This window comes from Mauremys mutica, chromosome 9 (genome assembly GCF_020497125.1).
Source record: "Mauremys mutica isolate MM-2020 ecotype Southern chromosome 9, ASM2049712v1, whole genome shotgun sequence".
Lineage (NCBI taxonomy): Eukaryota > Metazoa > Chordata > Testudines > Geoemydidae > Mauremys > Mauremys mutica.
The window spans coordinates 79,669,978-79,690,790 of NC_059080.1; the positions used below are offsets into that span (position 1 = coordinate 79,669,978).

At 43.3% G+C, this 20,813-nt stretch overlaps 1 long non-coding RNA gene across 3 annotated transcripts in view; it reads left to right on the forward strand.

Annotated features, from left to right (window-relative positions):
- Positions 1 to 11,687, forward strand: part of LOC123377786 — a 62,759-nt gene extending 51,072 nt beyond the window's left edge. Inside the window, exons 1-3 of one of the 3 annotated variants that reach the window (XR_006582329.1) lie at positions 1,414 to 1,510; positions 7,726 to 7,855; positions 10,698 to 11,687. This is a non-coding gene — a long non-coding RNA (uncharacterized LOC123377786). Of the gene's footprint in view, positions 1 to 1,413; positions 1,511 to 5,528; positions 5,792 to 7,725; positions 7,856 to 10,697 lie in introns of those variants that run through there. The other 2 variants (XR_006582328.1, XR_006582330.1) reach the window with 2 other exon arrangements.
- The last annotated feature ends 9,126 nt before the right edge of the window (positions 11,688 to 20,813 follow it).

Genomic DNA, 20,813 nt, shown 5'->3' on the forward strand with positions numbered 1-20,813 from the left:
CTTTTGGAACGTTAATTGTGTCTAACTGAGAACATTAGATTCTGTAGAATGACCCATGGCCCCTGTAAACTGGAACTAGCTAATTTTATTTTGATACAACCAAATTGTGATTGTAAGTAACTGTTGGATCTCAGAGGACCACTTAAACATTGACTTGTATGTAGAAAAACCCCCTCCAAAATAAATCCTGCCATCCATTTTTTAAATTTATAAATTTTATCAAATTATATAAATTCCATTAATAATACCTGCAGTATTGGAATGGTAATGTTGCACATTGAAGCATTCAAAAGTCAGGAAATGTCAAAGTTGAAGTGATCTGTGCAATCTTTAAAAAGAAGGGATAGGTAAATGGGTTCTATGACCTAGGTCTGAAATTGAAATTCTTAGTGCCTTCCCCCTCAAAATAAAAAGATACCTGGGAAAAACAAATACATATTTTGCAAAGACAGTCTGTATCTCAGGTTATTAAGAGGAGTATGAGCAATCTGTAGGCTATAATTGCTCTTCTTGAAGCTGTGAATTTCATTTGGTAATGGTCATGTCTCCTCACACTTTTCTCCCTTTGATTACCAAAGGAATGTCCCTGTGTAATTTAATTTACTGCTAGTTTAACCTAATAAAGGCAAAACAAATTTTCAGGAGCCATGGATCAGCGCCTTGACATCTCCCTTTGATCTTCAGCTTCCTCAATCCACTGCCTACTGTGCTACTTCACAGTTCGTTTTCAATAATTAATGTGCTTGGACATCATTAGAAGTACTATGACTAGAGGGCATCATAATTACCTGCACTGTGAATTCTTCATGATGAGAGGTTTGAAAACAAAACATTGACCGGCCTACACTTTGATCGATCTTGCCACAAAGAAGCATAACAGAAATCCATTCACCTAGCACTGTTTTTCTTAGCATTGCAGACAACATGGAGCCCCATGATGGGATATCTGTAGGATCCCTGCTGAGTCAGCTACAGAGCTTTGTAATTGTAAATTGATTGCCACTGCCATTTAACAGCTGGTGAGATGGTTCTCTACAGGTGTAACCTCCAGTTAAAAATGTTTGTTGGCACGTACTTTTCTATATATAATAATGTAACGGGTTCCCCTTCCCTACTAGCTGGGTTGGAGGTGAGTGTGGTTTGAGAGACAGAGAGGCATGGGGAATAGGAATTGAAACAATGTGCTCTTTTGAGGGAGGTGTCGTGTTGCCAGTTGTAGGGCAAACAGGCACTGCTGTGCGAGGGTTGAGGCTGCCTTAAAGTTGTGTTAGATATTTTTAGACCATGTGGTCTTGCCTCATTCCTTTGGACATCCCTGATGTTACAATATTCTTAAAATTGAAAGTGTAGATGTATTATGTAAAGTCTATACTTCATCCTCCTTGCCTTCTTCATGTGTCACTTGTCTTCTCCAGCCTTGATCCTGCAAGAACTTACATGGGTACTTAACTTTATGCAGCGAATACTCTCTCTGAACTCAGCTCATTGGGACTACTCACTTTACATGAAGGTGTGTGTGTGTTTAACTCTTTGCAATATCAGATATAAGCCCTGATCCTAAAAACATTTATGCATGAAGTTAATGGAGCAAGTCTTGGTAGTAAAGATGAGCATGTGCATAAGTGTTTGCAGATTCAGGGCCTTAAATGGCAAATTCTTTGGGGGCAATGATGATATCTTAGATTGTATAGTGTTTGGCCACTTCTAGAAGATAAATACTTAATGTGAATTGACACTTCCAGCAATGGTAATGTGGCCTATTCTCCTCTTCTTTATATTGGTGTCACACTGGTTTGAAACCATTTACTTGATGGAAGTTATTCCTGGTTTACAAGTGAGTAACAGAGGAGAATCAGGCCAATATGTTTCAGAAGCAGCAGATTTACAGTGACTGTATTTTCAATGTTTATAAGTTACTTTAATGCCATTATTAAAGAAAAAATCATTTTTAATGGCTGTATTTGTGGTAATTGCCCAACACATTAGAGACTCTTATTTTGCTCAGCACAAAGCATACTTGTTTGCTTCCAGCCTAGATTTCTGTAAATGCTGTTAGCAATCTAATGACCTATCTAATGTACCTCATGGAAAAAATTACCAGTAATTTTAATTTATCCCAGATGAATTATATATTTTTATTAAAAAGCATCCTCCCACTCAAAGGAAACTTCTAGTACAAAGTTAAAAATTTTGCTAAACAACAACTTTTTTAAAATGTAGTGTTTGTAGCTGGTTTAGCCCCAGGAAATTAGAGAAAGAAGTTGGATGAGGTAACATCTTTTACTGGACCAACTTCTGCCGGTGAGAAAGAGAAGCTTTTGAGCTACACAGAGCTCTTCCTCTGTGTAGGTCTGTGCCTTGTCTTTCTCACCAACAGAAGTTGGTCCAATAAAACATATTACTTTATCTACCTTGTCTCTCTAACATGGGTGGCAGGCATAATAATAGGCAAGGGGGCAAGCCCGTGTCCCACCCACGCTTTGCCCCAAGGCCCTGCCCTTGCTCCAGTACCAGATTTACCATGGTGCCTGGCCAACGGTCCAAAGGGGCCCAGCCCGGCCTGCTTTTCTCTGCCTCTCCCCACTCCCTCCTGTGTGGGCAGAAGCTTGATGCTGCCGGCTCCTGAAGCTCCTGCTGCAGCAGGGCAGGCTCTGCCGGCAACCAAGCTCCTCCCCCATGTCTTCCCCCAGTGTGCTACATTCCTTTCTTCTCTTCCTGCCGCTGATCAGCTTTTTGCTGCAGGAGAGAGGAGGAGGGAAAGAGGCGGGGGCGGGGCCTTGGGGAAGGGGCTGGAATCGGGGCATACCTCCAGCCCCCTGCGCACCCTGACTCCTGCATCCCCCCCTCACACACACACCCTGCCATGACTCCTGCATCCCCCCCATACACCCCGTCCCCTGCCCTGATTCCTGCATCCCCCACACATACCCAGCCCCCCCCACCCCATGGCCTGACTCCTGCATCCCCCCCCCACAGCTCCATCCTGAGCACGAAACGGGAGCTTCTGCACCCCCTCCCCATTTCGACCTGCACCTCTCGTACCAAACAGGAGCTGTCCCAGGTAAGTGCTCCACACCCCAACCTCCTGCCCCAACCCTGAGCCCCCCTCACCCTAGCTCCTGGCAAGACCCTGCTCCCCAACATTTTTTTACAATATTTGGAAAGATCATTAAGTGGACCATCGAGACCCTCTGTGATTTTTCAAGTGGACTGTGGAAAAATAAGTTAGACTACAAGAACAATCAAGGTATCTGACTTTAGTTTCATTTACTTGCTATTACTTATAGGCAGAGAATGAAGGAAAAAAAGAATGAAAAACGGGGCCAGGGGGAGATAAGAGAGCAGGTTGTTTTTCTTGGCTTGGTCCCAAGGAGGGGCCCCAAAAATGAAGCTGAGCACAGGGCCCCACTAAGTCTAAATCCACCACTGGCTGTCACATCACCTGGGCTGGGGATACTGTGTCAGCTGATCCCCACAGTCTCCAACCTACCTGGGCCGTACAGCAGACATGGCCCTGCCCACTAGCACCTCTCCACTCCCTAGCCCGCCCACCACTTGCTTCCCCCCACTTTTTAAAATGATTGCTTGTCTCCCCACCACACCCCCAGGCTTTTCTGGCAGCTCTGTTGCCAGGTATCCAGTTTTAGACTGGAAACTCCAGTAGAAAACAGGACCTGAGTGTCTAGTCAGCAGTGCTGACTGGAAACTAAAAGTCCGGTTATAGGAGTAACCACATTAGCCTCTGCTCCTCCCACTCCCCCCGTGCCGAGGGCTGGAAGAGAATCTGTCCTGCTGCTGTGGGAGGAGGGGCAGTTCAGTGCAGAGAGAGGAAGAGAATGGGCTAGAACCAGGTAGCTACCACTCTATGTGGGCAGAGGTGGGGTGGGGGAGCCTGTTTACCCCCTCCCCAGCCCTGCTGCACTTGCAGTTTACCCCTGGCCCCTCCCTTACTCCAGGGACCAACCCTAGCTCCCGCCCCACTGTGCTTTTGCCCCCAGCCCCTTTTAGAATCATTACCCGGGGGGCCCACAAATATATTTAGCGCCAGGCCCACAAAAAGTTAATCCAGCCCTGCCTCGCTCCCTCTCCCCCCCGAAGCTGGCAGGGACTCAGCTTGGTGCTTGGGCTGGCCAGCGGCCTGGGGGTTGGGGATGGCTGGTGCTGCTAGGGCAGGCTGGCCAGTGGCCTGGGGCAGCTAGAGAAGATGGGCCGGCGGTTGGGGCGGTTCAGCCTGGACTCCTCCAGCCACGATGGGGAGGAGGGGAACTCGGGGCTCTGGCGGGCGAGTGAGGTGGAAGGGGTGGGGCCTCTGGCAGAAGGGGCAGGGCTAGAGGGCTAGCTTCCCCCAAAGGGGAGGTTCACGTACCACCCATGATCTGCAACGTAGCTATTTCGCTGAAATGGATGAGAAGGAAATTGAATTCCAGTAGTTGGTTGCCACTGCAGTGTTAGAGAATCTTTTCTCTGAAAAGACTTGATTCACAAGTCAATTGTCTCTGCTTATCTTGTTGTATTCTCAGGAAACATTGGTAGGGTGAGTAGTAGTGTCCTATTTTATAATGTTTTGTGTTTGAACAAGAACATCACAAGTCTTCCTACAAAGAATTTCTTTTTCTTGGTCTTCTATGTAGTGTCTCAGCTTACCTAACACTAAAGATATTGTGTGACAATGCCTGCCATGATTTATAGATGTACTTCTCATCAATGCTAGAGCAAATAAGGGGAAATGAGAAAGAGACCTATATATTATAGATAGGGTCTCATGTATTCCATAGCCACAAACTGCTGCACAACCCATCTCTTGCTGCAGAACTGAGCTCCAGAATCTGTTGTTTTACTCTCTCAAGTCTGTTAAATTAACCTTGAAAACATGAACTGAGTATTTTCCTCCTCAGTGTGCAGACAACCCAAAACAATAACTGTGAAAGGCCTGGCCTGCACCAATTAATCTCAAGTTGTATTAACCAACAGACAACAATTTCAATGCCACATTAATTTCATCTGCAGATCAGCTAAACATAAACATCTAGCTAACATCCACAACCACAAACTGCTTCTCGTTCCTCTCAAAGTGCTTAAAGCACCAAATGTCCCCACTCCAGCTCTTCAGTCCTCTCCATCTTGCCCTGGAAATTTTCTATAGTGCATCTGGGGATTGTCAATACAAAAACCTGTAGCACATTTGAAACTGAAATTGTGGGGGCAGCATAATGAACACCAAATTTTAATGTACAAGTAAGTAACACGAGCTACTGTACTGATTGGATTATTCATTTTCATATTTATTTAAAATCTCCATTTCAGTAATTTAAATGAAGGCACTAAAGAATCCAGTCTGCCACAGTAGAGTGATGTAGCTGTTATTTATTATTTCTATTGCAGCTGTATCTATGAACCTTAATCAGGGCCCCATTGTATAAGGCCCTGTGCAAACACATAGCATAAAGACCGTCCCTACCCACTGATCGCTCACAATCTAAGAATTAAGGGACCTTGCCACAGAATTTAGGTCCAGTTTGCCATGGGGTACGTAGGCCTTGATTATAGGACACAGGAAGTGGTCCAGGGACTAAAAACTCAGGTTCTTTCTACATCATATCCCAGGACATGTGATGTTGAATAGCTCTCCTTAACAATGAGGCATTTCCTAGCCTCATTCTTTCATCCCAGCCAGAGAGCTGTGAGAGGAGAGGTTTACAAAGCTTTTACTTCTCTCACTTGTTGGTCAGCAAGGATAGGACAGGATCATGGGTTTTGTGCCATTCAAACAAGATATCGGACTATTCCCAAGGTAAACTGCATTAAGAGATTTTTAGTTATATAAATAACAAGAGAATAATGATGGATGAGGTTAGGCTGCTATACACTGTGGGTGGGAAGGAGATTAATGATCTAGGTGTCATGGATCCACAGGATTGGTGTTATGTCCCCATCTTTGGAACAGTCTCTAGGAGGAGACCTTTCAATGCACCAGATGCGCCCTTCTGCCCCCCAGGGGGGTGGGTGTTTCACTCTTTCTCCAGGATGAGCCCTGCAGCTTCACAACCTTCTTACACTGGACATCTGAGCCTTCAGCACTCCTGCTTCACACTGTGAACTCCATTTAGCGAATCCATCTGAAGTAGGCTCCTGAAGGAGACTTGTACGTTCTTCAGGGATCAAAACATTTCTGCACGCATTTGCAGGGACACTCACACAGCCATATCAAAACAGAAGGGTTTATTAGTCAACTGAACACAGCAAAGGAAGTCCAGAGGTTAGTATAGAGAAATGAAGGTTAAAGTATAGCCCATTCTGGGTAGTCGGAGCCCAACAAAGCTGTAGTGAAGAAGTGAACCCTCTTTGTCAAAGCTCTGTCTATCCATCTGTCTGACCACCGTCTTCAGACTCCCAGGTGTGCCTCGACTGCCTCCTGTAGATCACACTTAAACTTCCACCTCTCAGTCCTTTGGGGGAAATGCTGCTCAACTTCCTGAAGAGAGGTGGGTCAGTCTATATAGCCATTGTTTGCTAGGAGCAGATGTCCCAGTGACTGGATTTGCCATTGTTTTCATGGATTCTATACTGATATGGGGTCAGCCTCAGCAAGTCCCTTTCCAATGACCCATTTAGTCCTAGACAGCTAGGTGCCATTCACACCTGTGTCTTAATCTGCCCCAGGAGCAAATGGTCCCTCTCCATCCTTGCCATTCAAAATGCAGCACATAGGGGAAACTGGGGCACGAATACACTTCATAAAAATATTACAAAAATTTCCCACTTAACTGCATGAGTTATGGCCCCAAAATTAAATGAATGCTTTGGCTTGGCTTTCAATAACGATGATATTCTAGCACATAGGCAAGATGGCTGCTGCTGATGTGTATAGAGATGGAAATTACCAAATCAGAAGTGGAAGAAAACTGGAAGAGCTTAAGGTTTCAAATTTCCATCCCAAAATACTAAAAGAACTGTCACAGGAGGTTGCCATTCCAGTAGCAAGGATTTATCTTCCTATTTGAGTGTGGGGCTATATGACTGGAGAACAGTTAATGTCATACCTATATTTAAGAAAGGGGTGTGGGGGGGAAGTGATCTGGGTGATTACAAACCTATTCGTTTGACCTCAGCAGTATGCAAGGCTTTGGAACAAATTTTAAAGGAAAGAATAGTTAAATGAATGGAGGTAAATGGAGAAAGAGATGTAATATAACATAGGTTTACCAAAGGTAGATCATGCCAAACTAACCAAATATCTTTCTTTAAGAAAACTGATTTTTTTAGATAAAGGAAATGCAATAAATCTAATATACTTGGACTTCAGTAAGTAATATACTTGGACTGACATGGTACCACATGGGAAATTATTAATTTAACTAAGAAGATAAGGATTAGTACAGGAATTGCAAGGTGGTAAAGGAACTGGCTAAAAGGAGGAAGGCACTGGGTTGTGCTGACAGGTGAACTTTCGGACTGGAGAGAGTGGAGTTCCTCAAGGACTGGTCTTGAGAGCACTTTTATTTAATATTTTTATTAATATTGGCAGAAAAAGTAGGAATGTGCCAATGAAATTTGGTGGTGATTCAAGGTTGGGAGGCATTATTAATACAGAGGAGGATCAGAATATTATACAGGAAGAACTGGATGAACTTGAAGACTGCAGCAACAAAAACAGGATGAAATTTAATAGTACAAAGTGTGAGATCATGCACTTTTAGGGTCTAATTATAAAATTTCTGTCACAAGCTAGAGACTCATCACTTGGAAAGGAAAAAAGAAGACGACAGACCTGGGAGTGTTGGGCAATCACAAATGACTATGCGCCACCAATGCAATGTTGCTGCAAAAAAGCAAACACGATCCTAAGATCCATCAGGTGAGGCATTTCCATTATAGCTACAGACGTATAATGCTATGGTACAAGGCACTGGTTTGGAATACTGTGTACAGTTCTGGGCGCCAGAATTCAAACTGGAACAGGTACAGCGAAGAGCTGTTAGAATGATCAGGGAAATAGAGGACCTAATTTACAAAAGGACATTAAAATAACTTGGCTTGTTTAGCCTGGTAAAACGAAGACTGAGTGGGAATATGATTGCTCTCTGTAAGTACATCAGGGGAGAAGTGTGTGATAAATACTGGGGAGGGCGAAGAGCTATTTAAGCTAATGGACAATGTTGGCATACAAATAAATGGGTATAAACTGGCCATGAACAAATTCAGGTTGGAAATCAGAAGAAGGTTTCTAACCATTGGAATAATGAGGTTTTGGAATAACCTTCTAATAGCAGTCATGGGGTAAACAACTAAATTAATTTTAAGAGAGAGATGGTCCAATTTATGAGTGTGAATGTATACCAATTTAGCTATAGTGTTGTAATACCATGTATCTTAGGTCCAATTAAAATCAACCAATAGAGCTAACATTTTCCGTAATGAAACCTTGCAACAAACCACCTGGGAACAAACTTGATATTAAATATTTGCAGAAATAACTGAAATAACTTAATTTGAGAAAAATAATAAACTCCTCGTGCTCTCTTCATGAAAAGAAATCAAGGTTAAATCCATTCAATAAACTTGCTATGAATTATTTGCTCACCTTTACATGGCAATCTGCCTAAAGGTCCACATGCTGCTATCAGCATTTTGGAACAGTGGCTAATCACTAGCAATTAACACTGTATTGTATGTGCTTTGTGTGCTTTTTCACTGTTTCAATAGTCCTACAAAAAGAAGTGGAAAATTAACATCGTGAGACTGAGCACTGTGTGTACCTGCTAATAGCTCTTAGAGTTATTCCTGTATTGTCACTATGCAGAATCCTCACTTGCTGTATTCTTCTCCTTCAATTTGCTCAGATTGAAAGCCAATGGTTTTGTTGTAATGCAAAAATACACAACAAAGGACTTGCTAGGGTGGCTAACGCTGGAAAACGCATATTTATGAGATATGTTTTACAATGTGTTACTTCTTACTTTTCATTTTGTTTAAAGTGCATCTAACTAAAGCCATGGGCCCAGGAGCAAAAATATCATTAAAAATACATGCAACTTACAAATTGGACCAATGTCCAGAACACTCATCCCTGACCACAAATGACTCCTTACAAGCATTGCAATCCACTCAACCCTTCTTCCACAGTGTAAGAACAGACAAGCTTTTTAGTGAGACCAAGTGGTTGAGGTAATATCTTGAAAGTGAGGTGACCTGACAAAGAGCTCTCTGTAGGTTGAAAGCTCGTCTCCTTCACCAACAGAAGTTGGTCCAATAGAAAGTATTACCTGCCAACTTTGTCTCTCTAATAGCCTGGGACCAATATAGCTACAATAACACTGCGAACAAAATTTTTAGCGTGCCTTGAACAAAAGCAATCCCAGCTCTCATGGTCCATCTTGGAAAGGCCCCCATGGATTCTGTAACTCCATGAAGTTCCTCTTGTGGCTCCCCCAAGGGGCAGGGTTGGGGATTCATGAAGGTGGGCAAGACTGGGAAGCTGAGCTCCCTATATTTAGATCTTGGGGAAGTCCTGTGGAGCTCAAGCTCTTATGCAGTCTGCCATTAACCCCCTATCACAGACAGTGTGCCTGTACGCCTCTTTTCTGTCACTGTGGCCCTCTTTTCCCCCACCTCCCACTCCAGGGAAGACTGGGCAATGCAAAGGAGAGTTAATGCACAGATGTAAGCTCAGTAAATCACCATTACATAAAAAGTACATGCTGCAAGATTGTCTGGTTCCACAGCCTGCCATTACCCTTCCAAACACACGAGTCCCAAATGTGTGTGTGTTTGTGGTGCACGGCGAGGCAGATCCTTCTGTGGGTTCCCTGGAAGGGTGGGAGAGTACTATGTATCTGCTCTCCCTTCACCTGAAAATACTCCAGCCTTTCTGCCCTCCTTCTTCTCCTTCCTTTATTAATGCAATATCAGTTGGACTGTTTTAAGCAGCTATTAATTGTATTTCTGGGCAGGAAGAATAGTATGCTTAGGTAGGTCAGTGGACTGGGAGTTGAGACCTGGTTCAGCTCATGGATCAGCCCTGACTCTCCACCCCGCAACTGCCTGTCTCTTTGGATAAGCTGCTTGATGTGCCCTACTACACTTCAGTTCCCCAACTGAAAATGGGAACAATTCATTCCTGCTTCACAAGAGTGTAGTGAGAATACGAGACACTCACAGCTGTGCTCAAATGCTATCATAACAGGAGCCATATATATACTGAAGTAGAGATTCCCGCTCCTCCAAAAAAATCTGCCAGAACAGCTTACTAGATCTCAGTGTTATCACATAGAATGGCTCTTCTGTGTATCTCCAACTGTGAATCCTGGCTTAATCTGAATTTGGATTCATTTCTGCTGCCCATTTCTTATTTAAAATATCACATTTTGTTCTGTTTATATTTAATGTGTGTTTTTTACAAATACGAACGAATACCGGCCCCCTTCTCCCGCAATTTTTTCCAATTGGATTCTAATGCTTATGAAAACTAAGCCCCGCTACTGCACATAATTTTCATAAAATATTAATGGCTACATGGTTTCTGTGCTGTATGTGGAACATATAAGGTATGCAGATATGTATTTGAAGAAGGGGCTTTTGTGAATCCCACCGCTTTTTTTGGAGTGTGTAGCCTAAGAACCATTGCAGACTACACAGCAGAGTTTAATATAGAAATTGTTGCAAATATTGGACAGTAAATACTTTATTTTCCTGAATAGGACTCAGTGGCCTTGATCCTTGACTGCAGCTGGGGAGTGCATAGCCCACCTTGGGAGAAGAGGGTGTATGTCGCCTGTAAGCCATGTTCTTTGCTCCCCTAATACACTGGAGGACCAGACTGGCCGACTGACTCTGAGTTAGAGCAACCTTCTGATTGCTCTACCATCAAGCCAAAACAGCAGTGAGCCCTAGAATGGTGTAGACGTTGTTGCGCTCTTCTTCCCAGCTATCCCCCCTGTGCCAAAAGAAAGAGCAGGAACCGCTGCACTAGCTCTGTGAAAGAACTTCCTAAAAGAGGATGATCTTCCTGGCTTTAGGGCCACTTAGCCCCAATGCTATGGGGGGCAAAGTGGCTGCTGCATGGCCCAGGATGGGGTCATGGTTTTAGTCAGTGTTTTTCAACTTGCTGATGGCAGTTAATGTTTAAAGGGAAGTCTTAAGATGCAGAATCATTTAAAATGATGTTAATTCTGGGTGAACCCCAGCAGCTACAGAGTTGACTTGGGCTGGCCCTGCACCGGTATACTAGGCAAGCAGAAAAGGTGAAGGAGCCCTTTTCCATCCTACAACTCTCACGTAAGGTGCAGCCAGAATTTGTCTGCAAGGCCATTTGCTGGGCATGTTGGGGATGAGCAAGGGCTGCCAGGATACTCCCAGACATGCCCCCTCATGGCTGATGGTAGACTATGGACTCCCCCACGCCGCCCTGGCAGAGAAGCTAGCTATGCTTTCTCAAATATGTAGCTAGAATCAATTCCTAGATAAGTCCTCGTGGCATCAGTGGAGTCTGTATATTTTTCAAAGGCATAATGAATCCAGGCAACACTGCTTGAATAATGCACATCTTTCCTAGTGTACCATCACCTTGTAGGAGGCAAAATTTGGCCCCAATTGTACAAACTATTGTGACAGATTTATGTTACCAATCTGCCTGGGCCATCAGGTGATCAGGCTGAGGCTGCAAGATCTTTAGGGGAGGAGATGGAGGAGCACACCAAGTGATTAAATTTTAAAGCTTTTATTAATAAAATAACAGCGGAGAGTGCTGGGGGTTCCCCATGTCACTCAGAGGAAGGAAGAAAGTGTTAGTGCCCCAAATCCTAACCCACTTTCGTACTCACACCTGCACTACCCGAGGCTGGCCAAGCTTGGGTGTAACATAAGAAGAAGAGGGGGAAGGGTGGATGGGAGTTCTTGTCCTGTGCATGGGTCGTCCAGGGTCCGCTGTTGATCTCCGATTTGCTTTGGCTTTCAGGAGGGTTTTAAGCTCTGGGTTCTTCTGGGGGCGTTTTGTCCAGGGACCTCTGTCCCTCGTGCTCTTTGTACCAGTCCATACTGGCTTTCTGTGGCTTTCTCAGCTTTCCCAAAACACACTGGCTTCAGGGATGCGAAAACGATTGTTTTCCCCTAGGCTGGCCTTCGCTGTCCCACTTGTTTTTTGCAATCTCTGCAATCCTGCTCAATTTACTTCTCCTTTTCTCATGGCTGGCTGGGGTTGGCTAAGATAGGAACACAGCTGCAGACTGCTTGTCAAGGGCTGTGACCTTGGACTGGGGCCAGCAACTTATCTTCGGACTGGGCTAGCTGAAGTGTCGACTTAACCCGTTCTCTGCTCTCTTCGGCCTCCCGCAACCTGCAAAGGAACCTTCCACTCCACACTCACAATGCCTTGTGAAGCTTGCAACAGCGTTAGTAACATACAATGCTGACTTGCCTCCCCGGGGGACCCCCCTGAGGGAGGGGGCCACTGGGTTGTGACACTATTCCTCTTTCCATGTTTCTGAGCCTCCCTATTTGTACAATGAATCTATTTAATTGCTTGACTCTGTATATCTTTCTCCCAGTGTCTAAGACGTTAGGGGTGGTGATCTCTAAATATAGCTGCACTGGGCCAAATCTCATGTTCTCCTTTGCAGCTGTATGAACGTCAATGGGGTTACAATGGTGGAAACAAGATGAGACCTTGGCCCACATGTTGAATTACACAAGAATGCAATGTGAATAGGTTTAAATGGGATGCAGCGATCCCCATTTTTATGCTGCGGTTTGCATTTAATCTAAGCAAAGTAGGTTTCACTGAAACATGTTCTGTCTTTATGTTTTTAAGCAGAGAATGTTTGAGGGAGGATATCATATAAGCACACTTACATCTACCAATGTGATATGTGCCAGCAATGCCCCTCTGCCATGTACGTTGGGCAAACTGGACAGTTTCTACGCAAAAGAATAAATGGACACAAATCAGATGTCAAGAATTATAACACTTCAACCTCCCTGGTCTCTCAATTACAGACCTAAAAGTTGCAATTCTCCAACAACAAAAAAACAACTTCAAAAACAGACTCCAATGAGAAACTGTAGAATTGGAATTAATTTGCAAACTGGACACCATTAAATTAGGCTTGAATAAAGACTGGGAGTGGATGGGTCATTACACAAAGAAAAAAATTTCTCCATGCTATTTTCCCCCCAACTGTTACTCACACCTTCTTGTCAACTGTTTTGAAATGGGCCATCCTGATTTATCACTACAAAAGTTTTTTTTTCTCCTGCTAATAATAGCCCACCTTAATTGATTAGTCTTGTTAGAGTTGGTATGGCAACACCCATTTTTTCATGTTCTCTGTGTTATATCCTTGGGGGGAGCCGGTTTAGGAAGAAATCAGTTGAGGCCAGACAGCAGACAGCTAACAAAACCACCATTTTATTTACAGAGACAGAGAGCTCACTCAGCCGGCTGAAGCTGGCTGAGCTAACCCATAATAATCTAACTCAGTTGCCATAGCAACAAAAACCATGACAACCAAATATACAACACTCTGTGTGTGTATATATATCTTCCAACTGTATTTTCCACTGCATGCATCTGATGAAGTGGGTTTTAGAGATGAAAGCTTATGCCCAAATAAATTTGTTAGTCTCTAAGGTGCCACTACTCCTCATTCTTTTTTGCTGATACAGACTAACACGCCTACCACTCTGAAACCTGTTACGTATCCCGTTCTTCACTTCCAGTTACATTTAGGTAATTACAAAGAGACAATAATTATTTTTAAGGTTCCATAAAGAACACAGAGAAATACCAAGTGAAAGGATTCAGTCAGGTTAAACTCATGAGCCAAATCTTCATATAAACCAAAGTCAAAAACCTGTATATTTACACCACCTCTGGATCTGACCCCATGTATTCCTCCCTTACTAATGTAAGGGTGAAAGTCACCCTATGCAGGGGACCAACCATAAGGCCTATTTTAAACTTAGGGTTTGAGGCTTGGTCTATGCTACAAACTTCTGCTGCACAACACTATTTGAACCTAAACAAAAATCTTTAAAAAAAAATAATGAAAACAATACTATTAATATAAAGATTTAGAAAAATTTATTTAGTTAACAAAAACCTCATTTTTTGGTCTAGACTACAGTGTTCCCTATCTCTATTCCTGTGTACCAATTACTAACATTCCTCCAGGTGAAAAGTGCATGATCCTCCTTAATACAAAGCACTTAAGCACACGCTTGAGTTCCCAAGCGTGTGCTTAAGTGCTTTGCTGAATCATGGCCTGTAAACAACGTTCTATCAAATAAACTTTGTAAAACACACAAAATCCCACAAAACTTTTCCTAATAAAACTCATACGTATTTTGAACCAAATTGTAATTGGCACACACAGGTGCTGGAACTAGGGGAGCTGGGGGTGCTGCCGCACCCCCTTAAGTGGTTTCCATCATGTACAGAGTTCACAGTTTGGTTCAAAGGGTCTCAGCACCCCCACTATACAAATTGTTCCAGCGCCCCTGTCGGTTTCTAGACTGCATAGCATAGAACTGATTCCGTGCCTTATTAATGCAAGATGAAAATCTGGATATTTTTCACATGATGACTTTAATCACAGATTAAATACAGTGGAGCTTTTGTGGCAACAAGTATCCTTTGTATGCCTGATAATGATCTAATCAAATAGGACAATGAGGAAGAGAGAAAAAAAACTTTAAGATGCATGTCTGCATTCCTGAGTGGAGGGAAGTTTGGCCTTTGCCCATCTAATGGATGTCATAAATCGCTGTCAGGTGATGTGCTTTTCCTCTTCATCTCCTAGAGCAGGACCAATATACCAATAGCCCTGTCATAATATGCAAACCTGGAGTTTGCAACTCTGAGTAGGAAGCAAGTTTATTTGAAAGAAGTTAGAATCCAGCTGAGAAATAACTGGTGCTAGTTCTGACAAATGTAAGTGACTCACTTAAACAAATCAAGGTTTTATAGGGCAGCAAAGATGTGTAAGTCTTTATTCTATATATTTAATATTCATGAATGCTGATCTGTTCAAGAGCTGTTTTAGGAGGGTTTTTAAATACTAATTAAATGAGAATAGGGATATTGTAATTGCTGTAGCTATTTTCTGACAGATTACATTGTAAAGAAGGTTCACGCAGAGCAAATGTCCAAATGCCTACTTAGCCTTAGAGTTACAGCAGGCTGCTTGCCAGAGATTCGAACTATGATGAACAAACACTAAGCTCACTTCTTTTCATCCATTTGACTCTCAATGTAGCAGGCCTCCATTCTCTTCTCCAAGCAACACTTGTTTCTTTTTCTAGCTTCTCCTTTTTTCCTGGTGTCACTAATATAGATCTCATTTTTTTTTACTTTTCTGATTGAACTCAGGTTTTAAAGTGAGGGCTTCATTAGCAACAGGGTAGGGGGAGGGAATTAAAAAAACAGTTTGCTTTTTACAGACCTATTCAATGCCTGTCCTACCAAAACAGCAGAGTAGAAAATGTTTATCTGTGAGATATCGAGAGCAGACAACTGCCTGTTTGCTTAAGGCTACAAAATCCCTAGATTAGGCCCTGGCCTTTCTCGATATGAACCAACATTGGACACTGCTTGTCTAAACGATTGCCCCCAGGCTTTTATGGCACTAAGCACCCTTTCATCCCACTGACTTCAATATAGTTTTCAGTACCTTGCAGCAACAGACTTCTTGCTAGAGCTTTAATTAACATGGATTTGCATTGAAAGAACCATAGAAGATTAGAGTTGGAAGAGACCTCAGAAGGTCATCTAATCCACCTCCCTAGGTAACGCATTCCAGTGCTTCACCACCCTCCTAGTGAAATAGTTTTTCCTAATATCTAACCTAGATCTCCCCTACTGCAACCATAGGCGCCAACTTTCTCTTGCGCCGGTGGGTGCTTGTGCCCTCACCCCTGGCCCCGCCCTGACCACCCCATCCCTGCCCCTGGCCCTTCCCCCATTCCAACCCTATCCCCAAAGTCCCTGCCCTAACTCTGCCCCCTCCCTTCCCCTATTGGATCCCTTCCCCAAATCCTTGCCACGGCCCTGCCTCTTCCCCCAGCACACCGTATTCCCCATCTGCCCCCCTCCCTCCCTGCTCCGTGAATCAGCTGTTTTGTGGTGCAAGCACTGGAAGGGAGGGGGGAAAAGCAGGATGCAGCGGCCCGCTTGCGGAGGAGGCGGAGGTGAGCTGGAGCAGGGGGGTGGGGCGGGGCCACAGGGAACTGCTGGTGGGTGCTGAGTACCCACCAATTTTTTTCCGTGGGTGCTCCAGCCCCAGAGCACCCACAGAGTTGGCACCTATGACTGCAGCTTGAGACCATTGATCCTTGTTCTGTCATCTGCCACCACTGAGAATAGCCGAGCTCCATCCTCTTTGGAACCCCCCTTCAGGTAGTGGAAGGCTGCTATCGAATCCCCCCTCACTCTTCTCTTCTGCAGACTAAATAAGCCCAGTTCCCTCAGCCTCTCCTCATAAGTCATGTGCCCCAGACCTCTAATCATTTTTGTTGCCCTCCACTGGACTCTCTTCAGTTTGTCCACATCCTTTCTGTAGTGGGGGGCCCAAAACTGGATGCAATACTCCAGATGTGGCCTCACCAGTGCTGAATAGAGGGAAATAATTACTTCCCTCGATCTGCTGGCAATGCTCCTACTAATGCAGCCCAATATGCTGTTATCCTTCTTGGCAACAGAGGCACACTATTGACTCATATCCAGCTTCTCGTCCACTGTGTAACCCCCAGGTCCTTTCTGCAGAACTGTTGCTTAGCCAGTCAGTCCCCAGTCTGTAGCAGTGCATGGGATTCTTCTATCCTAAGTGCAGGACTCTGCATTTGTCTTGTTGAAACTCATCAGATTTCTTTTGACCCAATCCTCCAATTTTTTTTGGTCACTCTGGACCCTACCTCTACCCTCCAGCATATCTATCTCTCCCCCCAGCTTAGTGTCATCCACAAACTTGCTGAGGGTGCAATCCATCCCATCATCCAGATCATTAATGAAGATGTTGAACAAAACCAGCCCCAGGACCAACCCCTGGGGTACACCGCTTGATACTGGCTGCCAACTAGACATCGAGCTCCATGATTTTTCCAGGGACTGAGGTGAGGCTGACCGGTCTATAGTTTTCCAGATTCTCCTTCTTCCCTTTTTAAAAGATGGGCACTACATTAGCCTTTTTCAATCGTCCAGGACCTCCCCCGATCACCACGAGTTTTCAAAGATAATGGCTAATAGCTCTGCAATCACATCAGCCAGCACCCTCAGATGCATTAGATCCAGCCCCATGGACTTGTGCATGTCCAGCTTTTCTAAATAGTCCTTAACCTGTTCTTTCACCGCTGAGGGCTGCTCACCTCCTCCCCATACTGTGCTGCCCAGTGCAGTAGTCTGGGTGCTGACCTTGTCTGTGAAGACCGAGGTTTTTCTTGAGTTTCATACTGGAGTTTTCATACCTGAGTTTCATTTTCTGAGCAATCATACTGCTCTCTTACATACAGTGCAACTCCTCCACCTTTTCTTCCTCGCCTGACCTTCATGAACAGTTTAAACCCATCCATGACAGTGCTCTAGTCATGTGAGTTACGACACCAAATTTCTGTTATTCCAATCACATCATAATTCTCTGATTGTGCCAGGACTTCCAATTCTTCCTGCTTGTTTCCCAGGCTTCTTGCGTTCATGTACAGGCACCTAAGATAACTAGCCGATTGCCTTACTTTCTCAGTATGCATCAAGAGGCCTCCCTTGTTGCACCCTCCTCCTTGTGTTTCCTCTTGGTATCCCACTTCTCCACTTACCTCAGGGCTTAAGTCTCCATCCCCTAGTGAACCTAGTTTAAAGCCCTCTTCACTAGGTTAATAAGCCTGCCTGCGAAGATGCTCTTCCCTCTCTTTGTTAGGTGGATTGATAGGAAGAGATGGGATCCTTCTTCCTGGAACAACATCCCATGGTTGAAAAATCCAAAGTCCTCTCACCGACACTACGTCCACAATTTGATGGTCTTTACCTGGGCCTTTTCCTTCAACAGGGAGGATGGAGGAGAACATGACTTGCGCCTCAAACTCCTTTATCCTTGATGCATGCCTGTGTATATAATATTATGGCACTCTGCCACGTTACTGTTATGAGGGGTAAAGGTCATGTGCATACATTTAGAATTAGTTTTAGCAATATCTGTACATAGGCATCATTGTGGCATTAATTTTTATCTGTGCTTAAACATATCCAGAACTATTTTTCAAACCATCCAAGTATTTCAGAGACTCACTAAATGGACCAAAACACGTCGCATACAAAGCTGGCCTTAACATTTTTGACTGGGTCCACAAATTAATTTTTCATCCCATACCTCAGAAACTACAGAGAGACAAGGTAGGTGAGAAAATATCATTTAAGGGACAAGGTTGTCTCTTTCCCCAACAGAAGTTGGACCAGTAAAAGTTCTCTCTCACACCTTGTCTCTCTAATATCCTGGGAGCAACATGGCTACCACATGCTGCATGAGCAAAATATCTTGTTGTGATCACACCACTAAGTAAAGAGTTGATCTAAGGAATATGGAGAGGATTAGTGAGAGTGAGTTTCATTTTGAGGTGTTCCCCAAAATTTGTGTGTGTGTGTTCACACGCATGTGGGCGCGCACACACACACACACTAAGGCAGAAGGGAAATATTTGCTTCTCTCCTGCTGCAGGAGAAGTGGAGCCCAGTTGTTTGTGCTGTCTTCTTGCTCATCACACTGGGGAGTGAACCATGGATCTTCAGAGCTAAAAGTATTGAGCTGCTACAGCTGGAGCTACAAAGCTAATCTGTTCTAGTTAGGGCTATAACAGATCGATATCTTCTGTAGATCAGTCTCAGAGGGGGACCTGTAGCTCACCAGCAGGTGACACACATGACTGGCAACACAAAAAAACAGACTTTTCAAGAGGTAATTATCCAAATACCCCTGCACCTGAGATGTTACTGGAGGGAATTTTATGTTTATCCTGGTGGGTTTTAGAACTTGGCAAAAATTTAATAATTGTCTCATGCCCCTGTGATGTGTGAAGATCATCATCATCCCCATGTTAAAGAATGGAGTGGGGGTAAACAGTTTGATGCTCAAATTTCCAAAAGTGGCCTTAATTTTGGCTTCTGAATTCTAGGTATATGAATCCTGATTTTTCTTTTTTTTCCCCAGAAGGCCTGAGCCCTTACAACTCCCACGTTGCCTGTCACAACTATGAATCAGTCAGATAGAGGGACCTGTGGGCCCTATGGCCAGCTCTGGATAGCTTTGATGTATATGGAGAACCATGAATAATTGAGGAAAAATCACAGTAACAGACTCTGTCTTAACCTTGACAAAGTACATCAATTATTATTTCTGCAAGGAAATCACTGGAAATACAAGCTGCTTTTTCTGTGGGAGTTAGGTGCCCAGGTGCTTTTCAATACAGATAGACACCTAGTGGGGTATCTTTAAGTGCCTAAATATTTTTTTAAAATCTGGCTTTTAGATACAAACCCCTATATAGACAATCTGGCTTACACCTGACATATTAATTTAGTTTTCAGTGATGGGTAAATGGCAGAACCTGTTGCTCAATTTGCATTTGGTTCTGGACCCTAGTTATCAAAGACCAGTTGAAACAGGCTTACTCTTTCTCTTAATCATTTCTGGGGAAAGAGAATCTAGTTCTAGTGGCATTAAATATTTCTTACTTCTCTGATAGTCTGGTTCAGTGGTTCTCAACCTATTTACCATTGTGGGCAGCATGTGGACACAATGTGTTATGTGGGCCGCATCCAATACTAACTGTATGGCCCTGAGCATGTCATGTGGGCCACAGCTCTGTGCTGATTGGGCCACAGGTTGGGCACCACTCATTTTCTCACTTTGACTGAATGTCTATCTTGTGATAGAACTGTGATAGGAGTCTGTTAAGAACTGGTTTACTTGAGAACATTGGGGAAATGAGTTACATCAGACTCAATGAAGCACTTTGGGGTACCAAAAGGAATACAGAAGTGTGCTTTTGTGTGTGTGCTTTTAGTAAAAATAATTGAGGGTTTCCTCCTTTATATTTGAACACTGGCATTTCAACTAGTGCAAGATAAAGACTTGATATTTTTGGTTCGGTGGCTGAACAAAAAAATTAAATAAAATAAAATCTGGGTTTTTTAAATCAAAACTGAAACATTTTGTTTTTTCTTGCCAAAATGTTCAAAAAAGAAACCATTCATTTTGGGCTGAACAAAATGTTTTGTTTGACCTGGAACAAAATTTTGGTTTTATTTTTGTTTTGTTATGTTTTTGGGGGTTTGACCTGGAACAATTTTTTTGAACTTTTTGCTTTGTTACATTTTTTGGCTGTTTTTCACCCTTTAAAACATTCTTTAAACAGATCTAGCTAAATTTTTAAATGAAAAGTCAAAACATTTTATTTTGAAAATGTCAAAATGAAACTTTTTTTTTTACTTTTTTGATTATTTTTTTTAATATGACTGAAACCATTGCCCAAATTGCAAAGTTTGTTGCTCTGAAATGGCATTTTTTGACAAATTTACTATTTGACTGAAATATTCACCCAGCTCTAATTTCAAGTGGAAATCACCAAATGTGTGATGCCTAATCAGGTAGATGCCAGTGTTAACTCTTGAAAAGTATAAAAAGGAGAAAAGAAAAGGAAGAGATGAAGCTGGAAGAAAAGGAATCCTTTCAGACTCCTTAAATTTGGTCATACCTCACCTATATAATTCTTTGCTTTCCCTTTTGCTTTCCTCTACTTTCTTTCTATTTTTCCTGTCTCTCCTTCTGAACTTTAGA